At 38.2% G+C, this 13,830-nt stretch overlaps 1 long non-coding RNA gene across 1 annotated transcript; it reads right to left on the bottom strand.

The window, feature by feature from the left end:
* Nucleotides 1-5,757: 5,757 nt before the first annotated feature.
* Nucleotides 5,758-9,580, bottom strand: LOC143729170 (uncharacterized). Its single transcript, XR_013199951.1, has 3 exons — nucleotides 9,206-9,580; nucleotides 6,301-6,588; nucleotides 5,758-5,826 (listed from the first exon to the last, which is right to left on the bottom strand). It is a non-coding gene; the product is annotated as an uncharacterized LOC143729170 (long non-coding RNA).
* Nucleotides 9,581-13,830: the final 4,250 nt, after the last annotated feature.

Raw genomic sequence — 13,830 nt, 5'->3', positions numbered from 1 at the left:
CTTTCTTCATTAATAGTGAGGCAATACCAACGCTTCAGAAGCCAGTGAAGAGTCTAGAAAGATGGTACGATGGGGATCTAAAGATCACAGTTCGAGTGGGAGAAGTTAGACGACAAGCAGTGGAAGGGTTGAAGAGCATAAACAGCTGTGCTCTACCAGGCAAACTAAAACTCTGGTGCTTTCAGTTTGGTCTACTGCAAAGGTTGCTGTGGCCACTGACTGTGTATGAGGTTTCTTTGACAACAGTGGATAAGCTGGAAGCGTTAATAAGTTCATACACTTTAGGAAATGGTTGGGAGTTCCACGCTGCCTCAGCAGAGTGGGACTTTATAGTATAGGAGTATTGCAGCTGCCACTCTCTGCTTTAACCGAGGAGTTTAAGTGTGCCAAGGTCAGACTGGAAATTACTTTAGCAGAGTCACGCGACAAATGTGTAAGGGAGGCAGCCCCTGTGGTAAAAACTGGAAGAAAGTGGTCAGCAGAGAAATCTGTATTAGAGGCAAAGGCTGACCTTCAAATTGGGGATATCGTGGGACAGGTACAGCATGGAAGAGGGGGTTTTGGGCTCAGTTTAGCTCCTCCAAAATGGCACAAGGCAGGCCCAGCTCAAAGGAGGAAGCTGGTAGTCAACGAGGTGCGAAAGCAGGAGGAGAGGATGAGATGTATAAAGGCCATTTTCCCAGGCCAAGCAGGGAGAGCGGATGAGATGGGGGAGTGTGGAACAACGTAAAATGGGCTGGCAAGACCTTTGGTCATTGGAAGAGAGTAGGATCAGTTTCCTTATTAGGTCAACATATGATGTTCTCCCATCACCGCAGAACCTAAACCTCTGGGTAGGTGAGGATCCCTCTTGTCCTTTGTGTTCATCACCTGCCACATTAAGGCACATTTTGACAGGATGTAAGGTGGCTCTTAGCCAAGGTTGGTTTACTTGGCGCCATGACCAAGTATTCCGATGTTTGGCTTTAGCATTGGAAGGCAAGCGTAGTATGACCAATAAGTTGCACCTGTTCTAGCAAAACATTACACGCAGAAGACAATATTCCTCTGCCCAGGCGAGCAACCACCAAGAAAATGTGCTAACACCAATTCTCGCCCAGGACAACTGGAAGCTGCTAGGGACTGGAAGATGCTGGCTGATCTTGATCAACGGCTTATTTTTCCACCTGAGATTGCCACCCATAACCTACGACCAGATATTGTTTTGTGGTCTGGATCAGTACGCATTGTTCAACTGATAGAGTTAACAGTGCCATGGGAGGATGCGGTAGATGAGGCATATGAGAGGAAGAAACTGCGGTATGCTCATCTGGCTACTGAAGCAGAGCAGCGAGGATGGAGAGTCCAGGTTTATCCAGTGGAAGTGGGTTGTTGAGGTTTTGTGGGACACTCTACAACCCGGTTCCTCAGAGACATCGGATTCAGTAGTCAAGAGTTGCGTCGCACAGTAAATAACTTATCTGAAGCAGCAGAAAGGAGCAGCATCTGGCTGTGGTTGAGACGGAAATATTCTAGCTGGCTGTGTACAGGCCGCCATGCTACGGTTTCGTAGGATTCTTGAAAACTTGAAGAGTCTGTTGGTTTATTTGTATAGGTTGTATAGTATTTACAGTCATTACGTTCCTGTGTATATTGCGTGAATGACGGGTGGTTGGGCAGATATTGTGTTTTGCAGTAGGTGGTATGCCATACGGAACCGTTGCCACTGAAACTGCATATTAACGCACCAGTGGGGCTCGACAGCCTTAGTCAAACGGGTTGGCGCGTATGATTGGGTTGCGGAGAGATTGTTAGATTGTGGTTAGGTCTAAGCAGCAAGAGGGAAGTAGAGGTCAGTAAGCTGGGCTGAGTTGAGTGGGGGACGGAGGGGGTGACTCTGGGATGGCAGAGTCACTGTCGAGCCCTCTTGAGGTGTCGTGGGCTAGTTGACGCAACACTGAGGTTGGAAGGTGCCCACTTGAAGACCCTAGAGATGATCCCTACTCCGCTCAATCCAGAGGGTTGTTATGGGGGGACCGCACTGTGGTTGCAGCCGTTGTGTGTGCTGACGCGCAAATACACTGCAGCTATTAAACCAGACAGAAGGAGATTCACGTCACCAGATGGAAAGAAGCGTAAATGGATGGAGAAGCTGTAAACTACATCTTAGTTGGTGCTTATCTTGGCGAAAGCCGAGTACAAATCACATGAAGTTTTAACATCTACTCTCATGTAATGGAAATCTTTATGTACACACACTTTTTTGTTTTATAATTACAGAATATGATTATATAGCATAACAGCACAATCTCTAAATGTCTGACAAAATCCTGAATTAATTCACACATCTACATGCATTCTAACAGTCAGCCATGAGACTGTCCTCTTATTGTCCTTGTACAGGAAGGATTTTGAAAAAATACACTGCACGTAAGCTGTGTTTTCTTCAAGGATGTACAGTTTCCCTGATAACCTATATCTGTGGAAACAGGTTGGAGAAATATAACCTCTCAATCACAGGAAGAACACATGTTGTCAGTGCAGGCCTAACAGAGTTAGTGGTCACGCAACTGGTCAAGTGCTGCTTGAGGGTTCTCAGGGGTTCTTCAACAGAGGCGAGTGTTGAATACCATCAATACATCTTGCATATCTTGACCTTTGAATCTGTGCCAAATCAACCTCAGTAATAACGGAAAAAGCAACGTTGGAGTATCTAGAGGAGATATTCCAAGTGGAGGCAACCTAAACAACTTCCATCCACAGATATAAGTTCATAGGCTGCAAAAAGTGATCAGTTAACTTTACTCAAAAAAGCCTTAAAATTATTAAGTAAATAAACATTATACGTAATTGAAAAAATTAAGTTAGGTAAACTTGACAAGTTACTTTGGCAAGAAAAAGTTATTGAAACAAAATAAATGTGTTGTGATAACTTTTTGTTTTAAGGTGGACTAACTAAATTGAATCAATTGGCAATTACTTAAAAATGTTAATCTACTTAACTTAAAACTAACAAGTTTTTCTGAGTTATGTCTACATAGTTAAGTTGAGGAAACCTGTTGCCTTGAAAAAAGTAAGTAACTACAACTTTTTGTATATGTGTACTTATAATTCACATGTGACTGTTTTGATGTAATCTCATTTTATTAATTTATTTGAAAGTCTTCAGAAAAAGTTTAGGCTACTAATACAATTATTAAGAATAACAAAATGGTTCAAAACAATTTATTCCACTTCCATACACTGCAAAAAAAAAAAAAAAATTTACATTTCAATGTATTCAGAAAAGCAAAACATTTATTCAAAGCGAATAAGGTTCTAGCCGATGCATACTGGTCACCTAATTTATTTATTTTATTATTTTTTCTATAATGTAGTAATGATAATTTAGTTTGTGAGTTTAAACACCTTGGCTTTCTCTCTTTCCGTCTGTTTCTCACTCGCTGGTTGTGTGTGATGTGTTGTGTGGTGAGTTATTTGTTCGGCAGTTGGAGGCGTTGATGGGATGGATCCAAGGCCTATACATACAGTAATGAGATAACTTAATCGTCCTGACTACTACATGAGCTCACTGTCATGTAAAGAGCAATATCGACTCATTTTCACACATTCGCAGTGCCAGGTGCCTCATCTGAGTAAGAGCAACAAAAATTTCACACTTCATCCCGAAGTGTGACTGCTCAAAAACTTTGTTCTGGTATTTGTGAGCAAGTTCTTGGAGAGGATTCTTTTTCATTTTAGTTATTTATGTTCTTTTATTGGTCACCACATTTTCTTCAAATTTTTTTCTGGATGACATAAGTGAAAATGTGGTTATCTAATGCTAATGTGAGACAAAAATAAATATCTTTCACACAGTCTAAATAGTTTCATTAGTGGGAAGTCTATCCACTATCAATGCACACAATGAGCAAAACCTCACATTGGTTATCGGAAGACTAAATCGTAAAACTTTAAATATAAAAAAAGACTATTCTGGGTTTAATACAAAGGTCAGTTGATTACAGCCAGATTACAAAAAAAAATAACAATAACACTAATATATATATATTTGCTTTTATATATTCATCAACTTCTGATAAAGACAGAGGCTCTTGCTTTTAATTATTATGCAGATCTGCTCCTCCTACTGTTATTTTCATGATATGTCAACAACATTTGTCTTTAGATTATGAAAACTCATCACTGTCATTTGTCCACTATTGTATTACATTATAATACACTTAATGAACTAATACCGAATTCGTATCGAATTCCTCAAAGGCAATGGCTGCATATTTATTGGCAAGTTCATATCTACGTGAGTCACTCAAATGCACTGTCAGTTCAGCACTGCGTTGCTTGACAAGTGCATCTCTCTCGTTGCGGGGTGATATCAGTGTAATTGACTGCCCTGTTCTCACCCTACAGCAGTGAATAATGCGTGCGAAGCTGACAAAACTAGAGGTGTCAGAAAAACGAGTCCCTCTTCTTCGGCACACCTCCCCTTCCCCGCCCACCATTACTGCAATTCAACTCCCTGCAGATGATGATGGCTGTTGCAAAGAGCAGTAATGCAGGACTGCAGCAACTTCCCCTTCTTGCTGGCCTGCCTGCCTGTGTGTCCCTTTGTCCTTGCAGGCGGCGGCGGCCCGTAGCATCCATCTTTGTCAGCCAGGCACATCTCTGGGCCTCCCCATCCCCGTCACCGCTAAATAGAGCTCTGACAGTATATTGACCAGCCCCGCACCAACCTCCGCGAGAGAGCCGAGTGAGAGGGAGAGATACTAAATGAAACAGAAAAACAAATTGAAATCGGAGAGGGAAAAAAAATGGTGGAGATGAAGGTATCATATCACTTGCACGCCCTGCGGCTGCAGGGCATCCGGGTCCAGGTGAATCACTGCGTAATTTGGCTGTTGTAAATTAAACAATAATTGATGAAAGGATGCTTTTAACAGTGTTTTTACACAGATTTTACACACAGTCTTGGGCTTTTACTTTTATAAAACTTTGGTAAGAGCAATTAGCCTAGAAATCTAGACGCACCCTAGCGGCAGCAACAATTATTTTGCAGAAAGGGTGGTCTAGCAACTCTCCATAGACTTTTGAGCTGGAAAAACCAAACTCTGGTCAGGCCAATCACATCGTGTATAGAGTTGGTGGGCGGGCTTAAAATAATGATGGCAGAGTTGTGATGGTTCCGCGCATAGTTCCGCGTGATTTCCCAGCTACTTGAAAACAAAGAAGATGCTGCTGGCGAACAGCGGCCTTTCGAATCAGCTTTGGCCGGGACTCTGGATGACTTGGATATCATACTGTACTCTATGGTAGTATAAAGTTTGTATTTCACTATACTAACTTTATACTATTTTATTCTACTTTTTAAGTCAGTATAGTCATTTTACGATTTCAAATGTGACTCCCAATCGGAATTTACAGTCTGAACTGTTTTGTAATATTAACATTGTATGGTGTTATCATTGCTTCAAATGGCAAGCAAGTGAGCGAGTGAATGTATAGCTTGTTGACAGCCTTTGGGACCGCTTCATTATTGTACCTTTACACAAACATACACGTACGTACTCAGGGGGCTTGTAAAAAGCAACTTTAATGGTTATGCAGTTTAATTTCATTGAGATACCACTATTTCAAGTCCCCGTTCAGCCTCTTGAGTAAGCTGCTCTACACATCAACAGTATTTCATTTAAGAAATAAATCCCCTTCACATGAATATGACGGTGGATATAAACTGTCTTTTATTAAATTGTCTAGGAAAATGTGAAGTTATAATAATCCCGTGGCTCTGTAGAAGCTCTCTGAACTGCCTGAACAGAGACAGTTTGCCATTATCAGGAGAGCTTTAGTCTAAGTGAAAAAATCCAACATTGATGGAAGGTAACAAAGGTAAGACAGTAACGTCATTGCATTTTTTTGCAAGAATTAATCAGTTTAAGAAACTGCCTATCTATCTATCTATCTATCTATCTATCTATCTATCTATCTATCTATCTATCTATCTATCTATCTATCTATCTATCTATCTATCTATCTATCTATCTATCTATCTATCTATCTATAGACAGATAGACAAACACAGATGGATAGATAGATGATAGATAGATAGATAGATAGATAGATAGATAGATAGATAGATAGATAGATAGATAGATAGAAATGTATTATATGACAATAGAGAGAAAATTGATACAAGATGATTTGCACTCAACCGTTTAAACTCATTTTAATTATAGACTACCACACAGATTTCTACAGTATAATTATAGATTTGCTTACTGTAAATATACTTATATACATTTGTATATTGTAGCCATCACCCACCTGCATGGTTTTAGCACATAACAAAGAACATCTCATCTGCCTAGTGTCCTGTTCCTCAGCTTAATCTGTGAGGCTCAGTTAGGAGTCTCTCCAGGCAGCAGAAGAATCACTGCAAGCTCCCGGTCATAAAAGGGAAAGTCCTTTGTCTCCCTGGGGAAACAGGAATCAGAGGCCAGCATTTATATTCCCCCTGCATGCCCACATCCATCAATCAGCTCATCCCACGGCGTCTCAGTCTCAGAGGCCGCTTGCTTTCATAGGCCTTTGAGTGCATGTATTGAAAAAATCCTGTTAAAAGAACAAAGGAGCGCCGATGTCAATAAATCTCCAAAGATGGATTGACATTCACTGTTTTGGATCAAAATTGAGTTGCTGAGAGATGATTTTGACGTTGGTGATTTTCTGTTCTCTCTGGCAATTTTTTCTTCTTCTTGGTTTTGGCAAAGTGTTTGCTGAAGGACAGCTGAGGATGATGGAGAGATGACAAGGTTGATCATTGTTTGGAAACTCCAATTGCAGAGCTTGTTCTTTCGCTTTTTTATTCAGAGAATTTGAAAAGAACACACAAAATGTGGTTGATAATGTGAAATGTACAATTTAATTCAGATTTACAACTTTAATTGGTCTGTTTCTTAGAACCATCATATGGCTTCAGAAGTCTGTAATATACTGCAATGGAGTTGGGCCATTTCTATGGTGTTTGTTATTTTCAAAGCTTAACAGAAAGGGTCACTGAGTTGAAAATGTGAACAATTCTCTAATTATGTTCCATGGAAAAATTAACATCACACAGGTTTATAATGATGTAATTGCACTAAAGTACAGAAGAATAAAGGTGAGGCGATGGGAATACAGTCATGTAAAAATAATAAATTTTTGATCCATGATTTATGTAAGATCTTTTATCAGTTTTCTTTCGAACTTTGCCTTTTACCCACATCTATCACTTTGACAAAGGTTCCAGCGGCCAAAACTTTATGTGGCCCTACTATTTGAGGAAAGCTCAAACTGTTCTCCAGATCTAATCAGCTAGTAACAGGCCTCCAACACTGTGCACTGTTGACTTTCACAATGTATCACAAGAGCTCTGAATAAGTAATGATGCATGAGGTGTTTTGAAGAGAGAGTTTCCCAGCTGAATTGTAACTCTTTATACCCCCCTCGCTCTTTTAGCTGTATCTGCTGAATCGTGTAAAGCATCTCTGCTGAATCACTATTTTATAATGAAGACTTATTCCTTACTTAGGGCATAAGGTGTTTCAGCATGTATGGCAGAGGAATTAAGTTTTGAAATTTTAAATTTTGAAATTAACTGTTTACATGTAAACAATGGTAATAATAAAAAATCATCTCATTATTAAATCCTGACAACTTAGCATAAGTTTTTCGTTTTTTTGCCTGTTTTGCCACCAAAATGTAAAAAGACATTCTTATCATCAATCAAAAATATAACTATTAAAAATAAATTTTGGTAACTGAAACAAAAATAAAATAAAATACAAATATCAGGTCAAAAAGTTTTTTTTCAGTCCACATTTCTAATTTGCATTTAAGTAGTAAAATTATTAATATATATATATATATATATATATATATATATATATATATATATATATATATACACATACACATACATATATTGCTTTAATTTAATTAATTTAGGTTTTAGTTTTAATAATTTTACTACTTAATAATTGTAATGCTTTAATTGCCTTTTATTTCAGCTTTATTTCAGTTACCAAAAATGATTTATAATAGTTATATTTTTAATTGATGATAAGAATGTCTGTTTACATTTTGATGTCAAAACAGGCAACAAAAAACAACCACATGCTAAGTTGTCAGGATTTAATAATGAGCTGATTTTTGACAGTTACCATTGTTTACATATATATAAACAAAAAAACTTGCATGTCTGCGTTAAAGAAAAGAACATTAAATCATATTTTAATAAGAAAAAACAAAGACAAATCTGTTCATACTTATATCACTTTTATATTGCCAATATAAGCAACACACTGTTATTATGCATGTTTTTTAAGTGCTGTAGATAAGGGAAATAATAAGTAAGAGATTTACAGGGATGTTTCATCATATTATTATTGCATCATGTTGGGATTTCACACGTCACACTGATTCTTTTAGTAAGAAGAAATAGAAGAGCTCTGGGATTTAAGAGAGACCGTGTGTGGGAAAGTAAATGAAGAGGAGGAAAGGCAGCATAGCAAGTTTCCTGGGTCAAAAGGTCATGAGGGCGAGACAGAAGCTAGTTGTCACTCTAGGAAGCTGTCACTGTGGCTATATCCAAATAACCATAAGGTTTGGAGTCAAAAATCCAACAAGAAAAGGAATTTATGAATTCTGCCCTCCAAACAGAAATGTCAATATTATCATATTTTTGCTATAGCTGTTAGGTTATAGATTTTAACTGAAAGGCTGAACCGTTTTCTCAGGCCTAAGCATATTTTTTTTACCAATGCCACTTTTAATTATATTTGTTGATTAAAGCAATGGTTGGATATGTTTGATGTTTCATGAAATGTTAAGGATTTCAAAATTGTCTTAATGTTTGTATTTAGTCAAAATTCTATAATAGGCTGTTAACTGGCAGGTTCTTGTGACAACTTATAGTGCTACAACATGCCCTGCTATTGGTCATATATATATATATATATATATATATATATATATATATATATATATATATATATATATATATATATATATATATAATTGTTTTTAATTTTGTTAAAGATAAATAAGTTTTTGGATGAGTGTTAAAAGACAACGAGAGAGAGCAAAGAGAGAGGGAACAAACAGAAAGGGAGGGGTGGAAGAGAAAGAGAGCTGTCAGGAAAGGATGAACAGTGTCCTTCGGCAAAGTGGGAGCTATTTTACGACTCACTTGACAGTTTGACTGCTTATTTCATTCCCTCCGACCATATTCTACCTTCTCTCTCTCTGTCTGCCTCTCCCTCTCTGTCTCGCTCTCTTCCAGAGCATCTTCAATCAGGGGCTTCTCAGTACTGTCAGAGGAGCTGCCAGGCCTGTGATCGTGTCTCTCAGAAGGCCCAACAGATGATGATGATGACCCCGGCCTCCACCCTCTTTTGTCCTCCAAGGCCAGACAGCACAGAGCCGGCATCCAGATCTAGTCTCATCTCTGCCGTCAGAAGCAGAGATCGCTTTACTGCGAGGTCACAGGATGTTCAAACCATCAGAAGTACAGTGTAATAGACTCTGGAGAATGCATTATCTTTCTGGGCTCCATCTTTCAAATCTGCTTGAAAGAAGAAGAAACATCACATATAGTATCAGTGAAACCTGCAACATTTCAAATAAGATGTCATGGACCTGCCTTATGTAAAGCTGTCTCACATAGTTTCACAAACTAGACCTTTAGCTAACAGTACAAGGTCTGCTACATGTTACAGCTTCTTCTACGACATTTTTGGAAATGGATCTAGACTTTGTGGCCAGAGTTTCCATTCATCCAAAAGTAATATTAACTGGCATGTACATCAAACAAAGCCCAAACTCCCAAATGCAAGTGATATATTTTTGAGTAATAGAAACGTAAATGTTTACAGGAACATTAATGCCACTCTATTGTGCTTTAAATTGAGTGTGAAATTTTCCTCAAACTGTGACGAAGGCATGTTGCCCTTCAATGACCCGTGCCTTAATGAGCACAAATGGAACACTGTAAGTCAACTGATTTAAGTGGCAAGCGGTAAACTCTCCCTTGAGCCATACAAACCAACAATAACAAGATTCAGTAATGGGAATCAATGGGTGGCTTATGTGACCTGATAAGTAGCTGTTCAGCCGCAGGACAGAAGGCCAATACTGTGGCGCTCGATGACTTAGTCTCAGTTGTTCTCTCTCTTCCTCTATGCTGAATACATAGACAGCACAAATAACAAAATCATTATGCTTACAGCTGAGTGGGATGTGTCTTTTTGTAAAAGGTTGTACATGTTTTCTCGACAAAATATAGGTATAATGGTTCTGTGGTCCTTAATAATGGGGATGGTCTTGTGCAGTGGATTGGATTGTTTGTCATAATGTTGTGAAAGGTAGAATTATTTTACATATTTCATTAGGGAGTCCAGACCTCCTCATGTACTGTGCATTCAAAACCAAAGGGAAATAATATATAATGTGCTAAAAACTGTTAAAATATTATCAATTTAAATGTCATATTATATTTTAGTGTTAGAAAAAAGAATAAGAAAATGAGTGAACAAAAGACAACTGAAAACAAGACAACTTTATCTCTGTCTAAAGTTCATTGAGGCTTAGCCATCTGTCAATCTCAAGTATAAAGGCAGAACCAGACAGGATTAACTAATGTTGCTAATTTAACTACATTTTCAGTAGTGCGAGTTATTTTAAATGGGTAACAAGCTACTTTTCCAACAAATAGCCATGTAGCGTGACCAAACGCTAGTGCGCTCATCTAAACAGCTCTATCTCTCAAACGCAGAGCTGGAAAATACGATTAATTTATTCTAAACAGTCAGTTCATTCAGACAGTCCTCTCTCTGGAGTCGATGTAGCATTAAAACGTTTCAATTATTTCTAGTGATTCAGTTCATCAAACTGTTCTCTCTCACATTATAGCACTGAAAGTCCAATTCATTCGAGTGAATCAGTTCATTCTAAACTGTTCTCTCTCACACAAGCAGCATTCAAAGTCCAATTCATTCTAGTGAATCAGCTCATTCTAAACTCTTCTCTCTCACAGAAGCAGCATTCAAAGTCCAATTCATTCTAGTGAATCAGTTCATTCTAAATGGTTCTCACTCATATGTAGACTTTAAAAGTCTGATTCATTCTAGTGGTTCATTCGGATGGTTCATGTAAATAAACAGATTCAAAAATGATTCACCAATTTGAGTCCCTCCATGCACTGTACTGTTTTGGCTTGATTGTGAAAATGAAGGCTTTGTTGTTGTATAAATAGTTCAAGTTCAAGTTCATTGTAGTGTATTTATATAGCACATTTACAACAATTATGACCAAAGTGCTTCACAGAACAACCAGATAAATAATAAGAAAATAATACCTGCATAACAACACTAAGAGCAACCTTAAAACAGTAGCAGCAAAACAGTATCAGACTCAAATATAAAATAGTAAAACAGAAGTGGCAAAGCAGTATCAGACTCAAATATAGAATGGAAAAACAGGAGTGGCAAAACAGTATCAGACTCAAATATAAAATTGTAAAACCAACCTAAGAAAAGAGATCAGTATGCTAAAGAAAACAGGTAGGTTTTTAACAGAGACCTTAAGACAGACAGGGTAGGGGCCGTTCTAATCTCTAGATGCAGGGTGTTCCAGAGTCGTGGCGCTGCCACCACAAATGCACGTTCCCCTCTAAGCTTGAGTCTAACGCGAGGGACTACCAGCAGAGCCTGATTGTAGGATCTTAGGCTTCTGAACGGAGTGTAAGGATGAACAAGTACAGAGAGATAGGCAGGAGCTAAGTTATGTAGAGATTTAAAAACAAAGAGTAGAATTTTAAAATCTATTCTCTATTGAACTGGCAGCCAGTGTAGGGATTTGAGAATCGGAGAGATGTGGTCATATTCGCGACACTTATGAATAAGTTTGGTCGCAGCATTTTGGACTAACTGAAGACGAGCAATTTGAGAACTTGATATACCGCAATATAAGGAATTGCAGTAATCTAGCCGAGACGTTATAAATGCATGAACAGCCATTTCCAGAGTTTTCGGAATGAAAAACCTTTGATTTTACTTAATTAAATGTAACTTTCTGATAGTCACCCTAATTGAAATGAACTGCAAGTGTGCTCATTTTAATTTTAGAAATGTGTTCAGTTCACATTTCATGCATACTTATTACTTTTCAGCTCAATGTTATCCTCCATTTATTTTATTTAATGTGCACATCACTTTATCAAAAAGTTGAGCAAATCTGACATTTGACCTTTGTATTCAGATTTAGAATGAAGGAGATGTTTGAATGAAGGTCCTGAGAGAGTGAAATGTGCGATGAATTGGTGATGATGATGGCCAGACTAATGCAGCTGTGGGAGACTCAGACTGATACGACACTAATGCTAAACCATCATGCCGCGATAAGCTAGTTCCTAATCACGCTTTCTCTAATATATATAAACAAGGATGCTTCCGACCACGAAATCCTCTGGTTGAGCGATATTTATAGCACATTTAGGAAACACTGGCTGATTTTTTTTTCTTTCCCTTTCTCCTCATCGTAACCCCCCATTTCAATAACGAATCTTCCCTGTTGGAACATTCCTCTGGTGGAGAAATGAAGACATCTTGAGCTCAACTTCAAACACTCTCTTTGGTAAACAGACACTGTGGAGAGAGAGTGTTTCATCCGTGCCTCTGGGATATTATTAAGCCTCTCTTGCTCAGACTGTGGAAAAAAGGGAGACTGCGGAAAAAAAGAGTGAAACGGGGAGATAAGTAGAAAACTCCTGTCTTCTCAGCTACAACACTAAGAAATACAGGAGTCTGCTGAACCAACCTGGTTCTAGGACTATAACCGAGGCATGCCATTTCATTAAACTGGGTCTCTATTCAATCACACACATTGTAAGGTGAACTGAAAAAACTGGGAATGTTTTAAAGCCAAGACTGGAGGAATATAAGTAAAGGAAGTATAAAAATGAATTTACTTTTTATGACAATGACAAAAAGCTCAATGTTTAGGATGGACATTTATTTTCGTGTTTACAAAAATGTTGTATAGAATAATGGTGACCTCAAACTTCAGCTTCGTATTCCTCAATATCCAAAGGGCTATTTGTTCAGTATGAGCTTAAGTGCCCTTGGCCCCCATTACCTTTTCCTAACCTCCGTCTCATACTTGGACTCCACGAGCTTTGACATCCATTAAAATACTCACAATTCCTCCATTCATTAGCAGCATATTTGGGTTCTTAGTTCATTCTTCAAATGCAGATAATGACAGCACATTCCACCAGAATTAATGCAGTAGTACCACAGGAATGATGATGGAAATGAGCCATGGAGACAGACCTAATGGGATACAGTAATGTTTACCGGTGAAGACTTATTTAATCTCTAAAGGATCTCTAGCATCAGAATAAATGGCGTTGGAGTGAAGTCGAAATGCAAAAGTTGAATAGAGAAAGATGTTGCAGTTCTGGTCTTCCTGGTTTTGTAGCAGACAGAAAAGTTAACATGTTGATATGAGTTTCTTGTATAGAAATACTGTGAGAAAGCAAAATAATACTTCCGCTACAGGTAAAAACAGCTTAAAACAGTCCAAGAAGATGGTCTCCCAGCCTAGCTGACTGGTTTAGCTAGTCGGCCCATCAGTTTCTCAGACTGACTGGCTGAAAAGTACCCAAAACCCCTCTAAAATCAGTACACAGACCAGACTGACCAATTCAAAGACGGAATATAGACACATTTTAACCTCGTTGAATGGCTCTTCATCTTCAAACTACAAGAATGAATGAATTTCTTTATATATATATATATATATATATATATATAT

Source organism: Siphateles boraxobius, unplaced genomic scaffold (assembly GCF_051911475.1).
Source record: "Siphateles boraxobius isolate OS27281-9 unplaced genomic scaffold, OSU_SipBor_1 8, whole genome shotgun sequence".
Taxonomy (NCBI): domain Eukaryota; kingdom Metazoa; phylum Chordata; class Actinopteri; order Cypriniformes; family Leuciscidae; genus Siphateles; species Siphateles boraxobius.
Note: the sequence above shows the minus strand (reverse complement) of the source record. Positions and strands in the feature narration are given on the sequence as shown.